The sequence below is a fragment of the Panthera leo genome, chromosome E1, assembly GCF_018350215.1.
Source record: "Panthera leo isolate Ple1 chromosome E1, P.leo_Ple1_pat1.1, whole genome shotgun sequence".
NCBI lineage: Eukaryota > Metazoa > Chordata > Mammalia > Carnivora > Felidae > Panthera > Panthera leo.
The window spans coordinates 13,035,478-13,046,321 of NC_056692.1; positions in this window are offsets into that span (position 1 = coordinate 13,035,478).

Genomic DNA, 10,844 nt, shown 5'->3' on the forward strand with positions numbered 1-10,844 from the left:
ATAATGACATGTCTGACATAATTATTATCCAAAATCTATAAATAACTTATCAAACTTAACACACACATACAAAAAAATAATCCAGCTAAAAAATGGACCGAAGGTATGAACAGCAATTGTTCCAAGGAGGACATACAGATAGCTAACAGACACATGAAAAGATGCTCAACATCATCATCAGGGAAATACAAATCAAAACCATGATGAGATACCACCTGACACCTGTCGGAACGACTAAAATTAACAACACAGGAAACAACAGATGTTGGCGAGGATGTGGAGAAATGGGCACCCTCTTTCACTGTTGGTGGGAATCCAAACTTGTGTAGCCAGCCACTGTGAAAACAGTATGGAGGTTCCTCAAAAAATTTAAAAATAGAACTACCCTATGGCCCAGCAATTATTTACCCACAGGATACAAAAATACAGGTTTGTAGGAGCACATGCACCCCAATGTTTATAACAGCATTATCAACCATAGCCAAACTGTAAAAAGAGCCCAAATGTCTATCAACTGATGAATGGATAAAGAAGACGTGGTAGATATATATACACTGGAATACTACTCAGCCATCAGAAAGAATGAAATCATGCCATTTGCAATGACGTGGTTGGAGCTAGAGTATATTATGCTGAGTAAACTAAGTCAGAGAAAGACCAACACCATATGACTTCACTCTTATGTGGAATTTACAAAACAAAACACATGAACATATGGCAAGAGAACAAAAAGAGAGGAAAATAAACCATAAGAGACTCTTACCAATAGAGAACACACTGAGGGTTGAATGGAGGGAGGGACGTGGGTGGGGAATGGGCTAGATGGGTGATGGGAATTAAGGAGGGCACTTGTTGGATTGAGCACTGGGTATTATATGTAAGTGATGAATCACTAAATTCTACACCTGAAACCAATTTTATAATATATGTTACCTAACTAGAATTTAAATAAAAACTTTAAAAAAAAAAGAAGAAATTTTAAAAGAACATGGAAACAAAAATGAAACACAATGGTCCCAAACCTCCTGGTGCAGCAGCAGCCGTTCTCAGAAGGAAGTGTATAGCAATACAGGTCTACCTCAAGAAGCAAAATAATTTCAAAAAACAACCTTACCTTGCACCTTGAAGGAGGTAGAAAAAAGGCAACTAACACAACCTAAAAACCAGCAGGAAGAAGGAAATAATAGATTAGAGCAGAAATAAATGATAGAAAAACTAAAAAACAATAGAATAGATCAATAAAACTAGGAGCTGGTTCTTTGAAACAATCAATAAATTGATAAACCTCTAGCCACTTTTACCAAGCAAAAAGCAGAAAGGACTCAAATCAGAAATGAGAGAGGAGAAATAACAACACCACAGAAATACAATTATAAGAGAATATTATAAAAAAGCTATATCCCAAAAAATTGGACAACCTAGAAGAAATTGGTAAATTCCTACAAACATAAAATATACCAAAATTGCAACAGGAAAATGTAGAACATTTTAACAAACCAATAACCAGCAAAGAAATTGAGTCAATAATAAAAAAACTACCAACAAACAAAAGTCCAGGACCAGAGAGCTTTACAGGTGAGTTTTCCAAATATATACAGAAGAGTTAATACCTATTCTTCTCAAACTATTCCAAAAAATAGAAAAGGGAGGAAAACTTCCAAATTCATCTTATGACGCCAGCATTACACTGATGTCAAAACCAGATAAAGACTCTACTAAAAAGGAGAACTACAGGCCAATATTCCTGAGAAACATAGAGGCAAACATCCTCAACAAAATACTAGCAAACTGAATCCAAAAAAATAAAAAAATAAAAAAATAAAAAAAATCATTCACCACAATTAAGTGGGATTTGTTCCTGGGTTGCATAGGTGGTCCAATATTCATAAATTATTCAATCTGATACATCACGTCAGTAAGAGAAAGGATAAGAAGCATACAATCATTTCAATAGCTGCAGAAAAAGCATTTGATGAAGGACAGCATCCATCCATGATAAAAAACCTCAGCAAAGTACGTTTAGAGGTAACATATCTCAACATAACAAAATTCATATGTGAAAAAAATACAGCTAACATAATTCTTAATGGGGAAAAACTGAGATCTTTCCTCCTAAGGTCAGGAACAAGATAAGCATGTTCACTCTCATTTTTATTCAAAATAGTACTGGAAGTCCTAGGCACAGCAATCAGAAAACAAAAGGAAATAAAACTCACCCAAATCAGCGAGGAAGAAAGAAAACTTTCACTATTTGCAGATGACATGATACTGAATGTAGAAAACCTGAAAGACTCCACCAAAAAAATGCTAGAATAAATACATGGATTCAGTAAAGTCACAGGATACAAAATCAAGATACAGAAATCTATTGCATTTCTATACGCCAATTAATAAAATATCAGACAGAAAAATTAAGAAAACAACCTTTTATTTCTTCATTTTAAATTTTAATCTAAATTCTAGTTAGTTAACATATAGTGCAACATTGGTTTCAGGAGTAGAATTCACTGATTCACCACTTACACACACACCCAGTGGTCATCACAACAAGTGTCCTCTTTAATACCCATCACCCATCTAGCTCATCTCCCACCCAACTCCCTCCATCAACCCTCAGTTTGTCCTCTATCATTAAAAGTCTCTTGTGGTTTGTTTCCCTCTATCTTCTTTTTCCCCTCTCACATGTGTTAATCTTTTTTCTTGTTTAAATTCCACATAAGGAGGAGCCAAGATGACAGAACAGCATGGAAGATTTTTGTGTGTCTCACATCCATGAAATACAGTGAGACCAACACTAAACCAACCTACACACCTAGAAAACTGATTTGAGGATTAACACAACAATCTGCACAACCTGAACCACAGAATTCAGCAGGTACGTGGCCTGGAGAGGTTAACTTGGGGAGAGAGAAGCTGACAGTGGGCAGAGAGCTGCTTTTGCAGGCAGAGAGAGGACAGACACTGTGGGAGGGGGGAGAATATGGGAAAAGCACCCCTCCACAAAAGCAGCTGGAGAGAAAGTGGAAAATTGGAAACTGCCACAGGGACTAAACTAAAAAGGGAGAAAGGAGAGGATTTAAATTCCATTAAGACTGTAAACAAGGGGTGCGCAGTCTGCAACTCCGCAGCTCCATACCTGGTGGTGCTCTGGTGGGATGGCAAATCCCCAGGAACAGAGTGGGGTCTGGGAGGTTCTCGGCCACACGGGGAAAAGTGATTCCACTGCTGGAAGAACATTTGGTAGAGACTGTTGAAGCCACCTGGTGCCAATAGACCCCAGAAAACAGCCACATTTGCTGGTGCTGGAACAAGATTGTAAAGGGTGAAGCCTAGTGGCAGATGTGTGTTGTAATTTTCCACAATCCCTGAAACGCTGCTGCTACACTACCTCGTGAACTTTTTCTGGGCCAGGCTGGCACCTAGCCGCAGTCTCAGGGAGCTGGCAGCAGCAGGGTCCAGCAAGCATTCCTGGGTGCAGCCGGCATTTGGCCATTTCTCGGTGAGACCCTCCTGCAGAGGGGCAGAATGGGTCAAAGCCGCAGTCCTTCAGAAGTAAGGGGCCAGGGAAAACAGCCGCATCTGAGACAAAACTCGGGAGCGAGGTACTGCCTGAGGCCTGGTCACGGAGAGTGAAAGAGCGGGGAGTGGACGAAGGCTGAAGACAGAGGACAGGTGCTCGATTGCTGATCCAGGAGAACAGACTGGGTAGCTGGTTGACGCCATTTTCACCACTCCCACGCATGCGCATACAGCATCTATGAGCGCGGCAACAATCCACTCCAGTAGGCTAGCAGCGCCATCTAATGGAGAACGGAGCCATTACACTGAGCCCCACCCAACTGGGCCAACCTCGCTCTTCAAGGACACAAGTCTCATCGCCTACTTAGTTTATGGACTATAAAGTGCTACATAGTCTGACTTCTGGGAGAAAACGAAGTAATGTCAGTCCTATTTAAATCTGTTAGCAAGTCCATCTATTCAATTTTCTTTCTTTTTTCTTTTTCTCTTTTACAGTACTTTTCTTTTTCTTGAATACAGAAAGAGAAAACATTCTTTTTTTTGGCTCATAAACACTGCATATTTATTTATTTTTATTTATTTATTTATTTATTTATTTTTTCAATATATGAAGTTTATTGTCAAATTGGTTTCCGTACAACACACAGTGCTCATCCCAAAAGGTGCCCTCCTCAATACCCATCACCCACCATCCCCTCCCTCCCACCCCCCATCAACACTCAGTTTGTTCTCAGTTTTTAAGAGTCTCTTATGCTTTGGCTCTCTTCCTCTCTAACCTCTTTTTTTTTCCTTCCCCTCCCCCATGGGTTTCTGTTAAGTTTCTCAGGATCCACATAAGAGTGAAAACATATGGTATCTGTCTTTCTCTGTATGGCTTATTTCACTTAGCATCACACTCTCCAGTTCCATCCATGTTGCTACAAAGGGCCATATTTCATTCTTTCTCATTGCCACGTAGTACTCCATTGTGTATATAAACCACAATTTTTTTATCCATCAGTTGATGGACATTTAGGCTCTTTCCATAATGTGGCTATTGTTGAGAGTGCTGCTATAAACATAGGGGTACAAGTGCCCCTATGCATCAGTACTCCTGTATCCCTTGGGTAAATTCCTAACAGTGCTATTGCTGGGTCATAGGGTAGGTCTATTTTTAATTTTTTGAGGAACCTCCACACTGTTTTCCAGAGTGGCTGCACCAATTTGCGTTCCCACCAACAGTGCAAGAGGGTTCCCATTTCTCCACATCCTCTCCAGCATCTATAGTCTCCTGATTTGTTCATTTTGGCCACTCTGACTGGCATGAGGTGATATCTGAGTGTGGTTTTGATTTGTATTTCCCTGATGAGGAGCGACGTTGAGCATCTTTTCATGTGCCTGTTTTTTGGCCATCCGGATGTCTTCTTTAGAGAAGTGTCTATTCATGTTTTCTGCCCATTTCTTCACTGGGTTATTTGTTTTTCGGGTGTGGAGTTTGGTGAGCTCTTTATAGATTTTGGATACTAGCCCTTTGTCCGATATGTCATTTGCAAATATCTTTTCCCATTCCGTTGGTTGCCTTTTAGTTTTATTGGTTGTTTCCTTTGCTGTGCAGAAGCTTTTTATGTTCATGAGGTCCCAGTAGTTCATTTTTGCTTTTAATTCCCTTGCCTTTGGGGATGTGTCAAGTAAGAAATTGCTACGGCTGAGGTCAGAGAGGTTTTTTCCTGCTTTCTCCTCTAGGGTTTTGATGGTTTCCTGTCTCACATTCGGGTCCTTTATCCATTTTGAGTTTATTTTTGTGAATGGTGTGAGAAAGTGGTCTAGTTTCAATCTTCTGCATGTTGCTGTCCAGTTCTCCCAGCACCATTTGTTAAAGAGACTGTCTTTTTTCCATTGGATATTCTTTCCTGCTTTGTCAAAGATGAGTTGGCCATACGTTTGTGGGTCTAGTTCTGGGGTTTCTATTCCATTCCATTGGTCTATATGTCTGTTTTTTTGTGCCAGTACCATGCTGTCTTGATGATTACAGCTTTGTAGTAGAGGCTAAAGTCTGGGATTGTGATTCCTCCCGTTTTGGTCTTCTTCTTCAAAATTACTTTGGCTATTCAGGGCCTTTTGTGGTTCCATATGAATTTTAGGATTGATTGTTCTAGTTTTGAGAAGAATGCTGGTGCAATTTTGATTGGGATTGCATTGAATGTGTAGATAGCTTTTGGTAGTATTGACATTTTGACAATATTTATTCTTCCATTCCATGAGCACGGAATGTTTTTCCATGTCTTTATATCTTCTTCAATTTGCTTCATAAGCTTTCTATAGTTTTCAGCATACAGATCTTGTACATCTTTGGTTAGATTTATTCCTAGGTATTTTATGCTTCTTGGTGCAGTTGTGAATGGGATCAGGAAAACATTCATTTTTATTTTCAATTTTCATTAAAAATATTTTTCTTTATTTTTTTACTATATTTTTTACTTTTGTGTAAATTTTTAAAAATTCTATCTTACTTCCATCATTTTATCTTAGTCTACTTCAGTGTATTCACCTTTTCAAATTTTCTAACGATTTCTTTTTTTTCTTTTTTCTTTTTCTTTTTTCTTTTTTATTTCTTTTCTTTTTCTTGAATGCAGAAAGAGGACAACTTCATTTTTACTTTCAGTTTCTATTAAAATATTTTTCTTTAACTTTTTTACTCTATTTTTTGCTCTTATGTAAATTTTTTCAAATTCTATTTTACTTCCATCATTTTATTTTAATCTACTACAGTGTATTCACTTTTTCAAATTTTCAAATGATTTTTTTCTCTTTTTTCTTTTTTGTTTCTTTTCTTTTTCTTGAATACAGAAAGAGAAAAAATTCATTTTTATTTTTAATTCTTATTAAAAATATTTTTCTTTAATTTTTTCTACTATATTCTTTACTTTTGTGTAATTTTTTTCAAAGTCTATTTTACTCCCATCACCTCATTTTAGTCTACTTCACTGTATTCATTTTTTCAAATTCTCAAACGATTTCCTTTGCCCCACTTTTTTTCCTCTAATCTATCAAACCACTGTCAACACCCAGACCAAAACACACTTAGGATATAGCATCATTTATTAGATTGTGTGTGTGTGTGTGTTTTAATTTTTTAATTTTAATATTTTTTTAATTTTAATTTTTTTAATTTAAATTTTTCTACCTCATTAATTCCTTTTCTCCCTTCAAAATGACATAAGGAAGGAATTCACCCCAAAATAAAGAGCATGAAGAAACGACAGCAAGGGATTTAACCAACACAGATACAAGCAAGATGTCTGAACCAGAATTTAGAATCACGATAATAAGAATACTAGCTGGAGTTGAAAATCGATTAGAATCCCTTTCTGCAGAGATTAAAGAAGTAAAAAATAGAATGAAATTAAAAATGCTATAACTGAGCTGCAATCACGGATGGATGCAGCGGCGACAAGGAAGGACGAGGCAGAATGGAGAATCAGCAATATGGAGGACAAAGTTATAGAGAATAATGAAGCAGAAAAAAGAGGGAGATTAAGGCAAAAGAGCACGATTTAAGAATTAGAGAAATCAGTAACTCATTAAAAAGGAACAACATCAGAATCATAGGGGTCCTAGAAGAAGAAGAGAGAGAAATAGGGGTAGAAGGGTTATGTGATCAAATCATAGCAGAAAACTTTCCTAACCAGGGGAAAGACACAGACATCAAAATCCAGGAAGCACAGAGGATCCACATTAGATCCAACAAAAACCGACCATCAACAAGGCATATCATAGTCAAATTCACAAAATACTCGGGCAAGGAGAGAATCATGAAAGTGGCAAGGGGAAAAAAAGTCCCTAACCTACAAGGGAAGACAGATAAGGTTTGCAACGGACCTATCCACAGAAACTTGGCAGGCCAGAAAGGAGTGGCAGGATATATTCAATGTGCTGAATCAGAAAAATATGCAGCCAAAAATTCTTTATCCAGCAAGGTGTCATTCAGAATAGAAGGAGAGATAAAAAGCTTCCCAGACAAACAAAAATTAAAGGAGTTTGTGACCACTCAACCAGCCCTGCAAGAAATTTTAAGGGGGACTCTCTGAGGGGAGAAAAGATGGCTATATATATGTCCATATACATACATATATCTAAAGCAACAAAGATTAGAAAAGACCAGAGAATACCACCAAAAACTCCAACTCTACAAGCATCATAATGGCAATAAATTCACATCTTTCAGTACTCACTCTAAACATCAATGGACTCAATGCTCCAATCAAAAGACATAGGGTAACAGAATGGATATGAAAACAAGATCCATCTATATGCTGTTTACAAGAGACCCACTTCAGACCTAAAGACACATTCTGACTGAAAATAAGGGGATGGAGAAACATCTATCATGCTAATGGTCAACAAGAGAAAGCCGGAGTAGCCATACTTATATCAGACAATGTAGACTTTAAAATAAAGACTGTATCAAGAGATGCAGAAGGGCATTATATCATAATCAAGGGGTCTATCCACCATGAAGACCTAACAATTGTAAACATTTATGCGCCAAATGTGGAAGTACCCAAATATATAAATCAATTAATCACAAGCATAAAGAAACTCATCGATAGTAATACCATAATAGTAGGAGACTTCAACACCCCACTAATAGCAATGGACAGATCATCTAATCAAAAACTCAACAAGGATGGGGCACCTGGGTGGCTCAGTCAGTTGAGTGTCTGAATTCAGCTCAGGTCACGATTTCACAGCTTGTGGGTTCGAACCCCACATCAGGCTCTGTGCTAACAGCTCAGAGCCTGAAGCCAGCTTTGGATTCTGTGTCTCCCTCTCTCTCTGCACCCCTGCCCCCTACTCACTCTCCATCTCTCTCCCTCTCTCAAAAATAAACATTAAAATAAAAAAAAAATCAACAAGGAAACAATAGCTTTGAATGACACACTGGACCAGATGGACTTAGCAGATATATTCAGAACATTTCATCCTAAAGCAGCAGAATATACATTCTTCTCCAGTGCACATGGAACGTTCTCCAGAATAGACCATATACTGGGACACAAATCAGCCCTAAGTAAGTACAAAAGGATTGAGATCATACCGTGCATATTTTCAGACCACAACGCTATGAAACTCGAAATCAACCACAAGAAAAAATTTGGAAAGGTAACAAATACTTGGAGACTGAAGAACATCCAACTAAAGAATGAATGGGCTAACCAAGAAGTTAAAGAGGAAATTAAAAAGTATATGGAAGTCAATGAAAATGATGACACCACAACCCAAAACCTCTGGGACACAGCAAAGGCGGTCATAGGAGGAAAGTATATTGCAATCCATGCCTTCCTAAAGAAGGAAGAAAGATCTCAGATACACAACCTAACCTTATGCCTTAAGGAGCTGGAAAAAGAACAGCAAATAAAACCCAAAGCCAGCAGAAGACAGTAAATAATAAAGATTAGAGCAGAAATTAATGCCATCAAAACCAATAAAACAGTAGAACAGATTAATGAAACCAGAAACTGGTTCTTTGAAAGAATTCACACAATTGATAAACCACTAGCCAGTTTGATCAAAAAGAAAAAGGAAAGGATCCAAATAAATAAAATCAGAATGAAAGAGGAGAGATCACAACCAACACAACAGAAATAAAAACAATAATAAGAAAATATTATGAGCAATTGTATGCCAATAAAATGGGCAATCTGGAAGAAATGGACAAATTCCTAGAAACATATACGCTACCAAAACTGAAACAGGAAGAAATAGAAAATTTGAACAGACCCATAACCAGTAAGGAAATCGAAGTAGTAATCAAAAATCTGCCAAAAAACAAGAGTCCAGGGCCAGATAGCTTTCCAGGGGAATTCTATCAAACATTTAAGGAAGTGTTAACACCTGTTCTCTTGAAGGTGTTCCAAGAAAATAGAAATGGAAGGAAAACTTCAAAACTCTTTCTATGAAGACAGCATTACCTTGATGCCAAAACCAGACAGAGACCCCACTAAAAAGAAGAACTATAGACCAATTTCCCTGATGAACATGGATGCAAAAATCCTCAACAAGATATTAGCCAACTGGATCCAACAATACATTAAAAAAATTATTCACCACGACCACGTGGGATTTATACCTGGGATGCAGGGCTGGTTCAATATCCGCAAAACAATTAACGTGATTCATCACATCAATAAAAGAAAGGACAAGAACCATATGATCCTCTCAATAGATGCAGAGAAAGCATTTGACAAAATACAGCAACATTTCTTGATAAAAACCCTCAAGAAAGTAGGGATAGAAGGAGCATACCTCAAGATCATAAAAGCCATATTTGAATGACCCAACGCTAATATCATCCTCAATGGGGAAAAACTGACAGCTTTCCCCCTAAGGTCAGGAACAGGACAGGGATGTCCACTCTCATGACTGTTATTCAACATAGTATTGGAAGTCTTAGCCTCTGCAATCAGACAACACAAAGAAATAAAAGGCATCAAAATCGTCTAGGAGGAGGTCAAACTTTCACTCTTCGCAGATGTCATGATACTTTATATGGAAAACCAAAAATATTTCACCAGAAAACTGCTGGAATTGATTCATGAATTCAGCAAAGTTGCAGGGTATAAAATCAACGCACAGAAATCAGTTGCATTCCTATACACCAACGATGAAGTGACAGAAAGAGAAATCAAGGAATCGATCCCATTTATAGTTGCACAAAAAAACTATAAAATACCTAGGAATAAATCTAACCAAAGAGGTGAAAAATCTATACACTGAAAACTATAGATGAAAGAAATTGAAGAAGACACACACAAAAAAGAAAAAAATATTCCATGTTCATGGATAGGAAGAACAAATATTGTTAAAAGGTTGATACTACCCAAAGCAATCTACATATTCAATGCAATCCCTATCAAAATAACACCATCATTCTTCACAGAGCTAGAACAAATAATCCTAAAATTCGTATGGAACCAGAAAAGACCCCGAATAGCCAAAGCGATCTTGAAAAAGAAAACCAAAGCTGGAGGCATCACAATGCCAGACTTCAAGCTATACTACAAAACTGTAATCATTAAGACAGTATGGTACTGGCACAAAAACAGACACTCAGATCAATGGAACAGAATAGAGAACCCAGAAATGGACCCACAAACATATGGCCAACTAATCTTTGACAAAGCAGGAAAGAATATCCAATGGAATAAAGACAGTCTCTTCAGCAAGTGGTGCTGGGAAAACTGGACAGTGACATGCAGGAGAATGAACCTGGACCACTTCCTTACACCATACACAAAAATAAACTCAAAATGGATAAAAGACCTCAATGTAAGACAGGAAGCCAT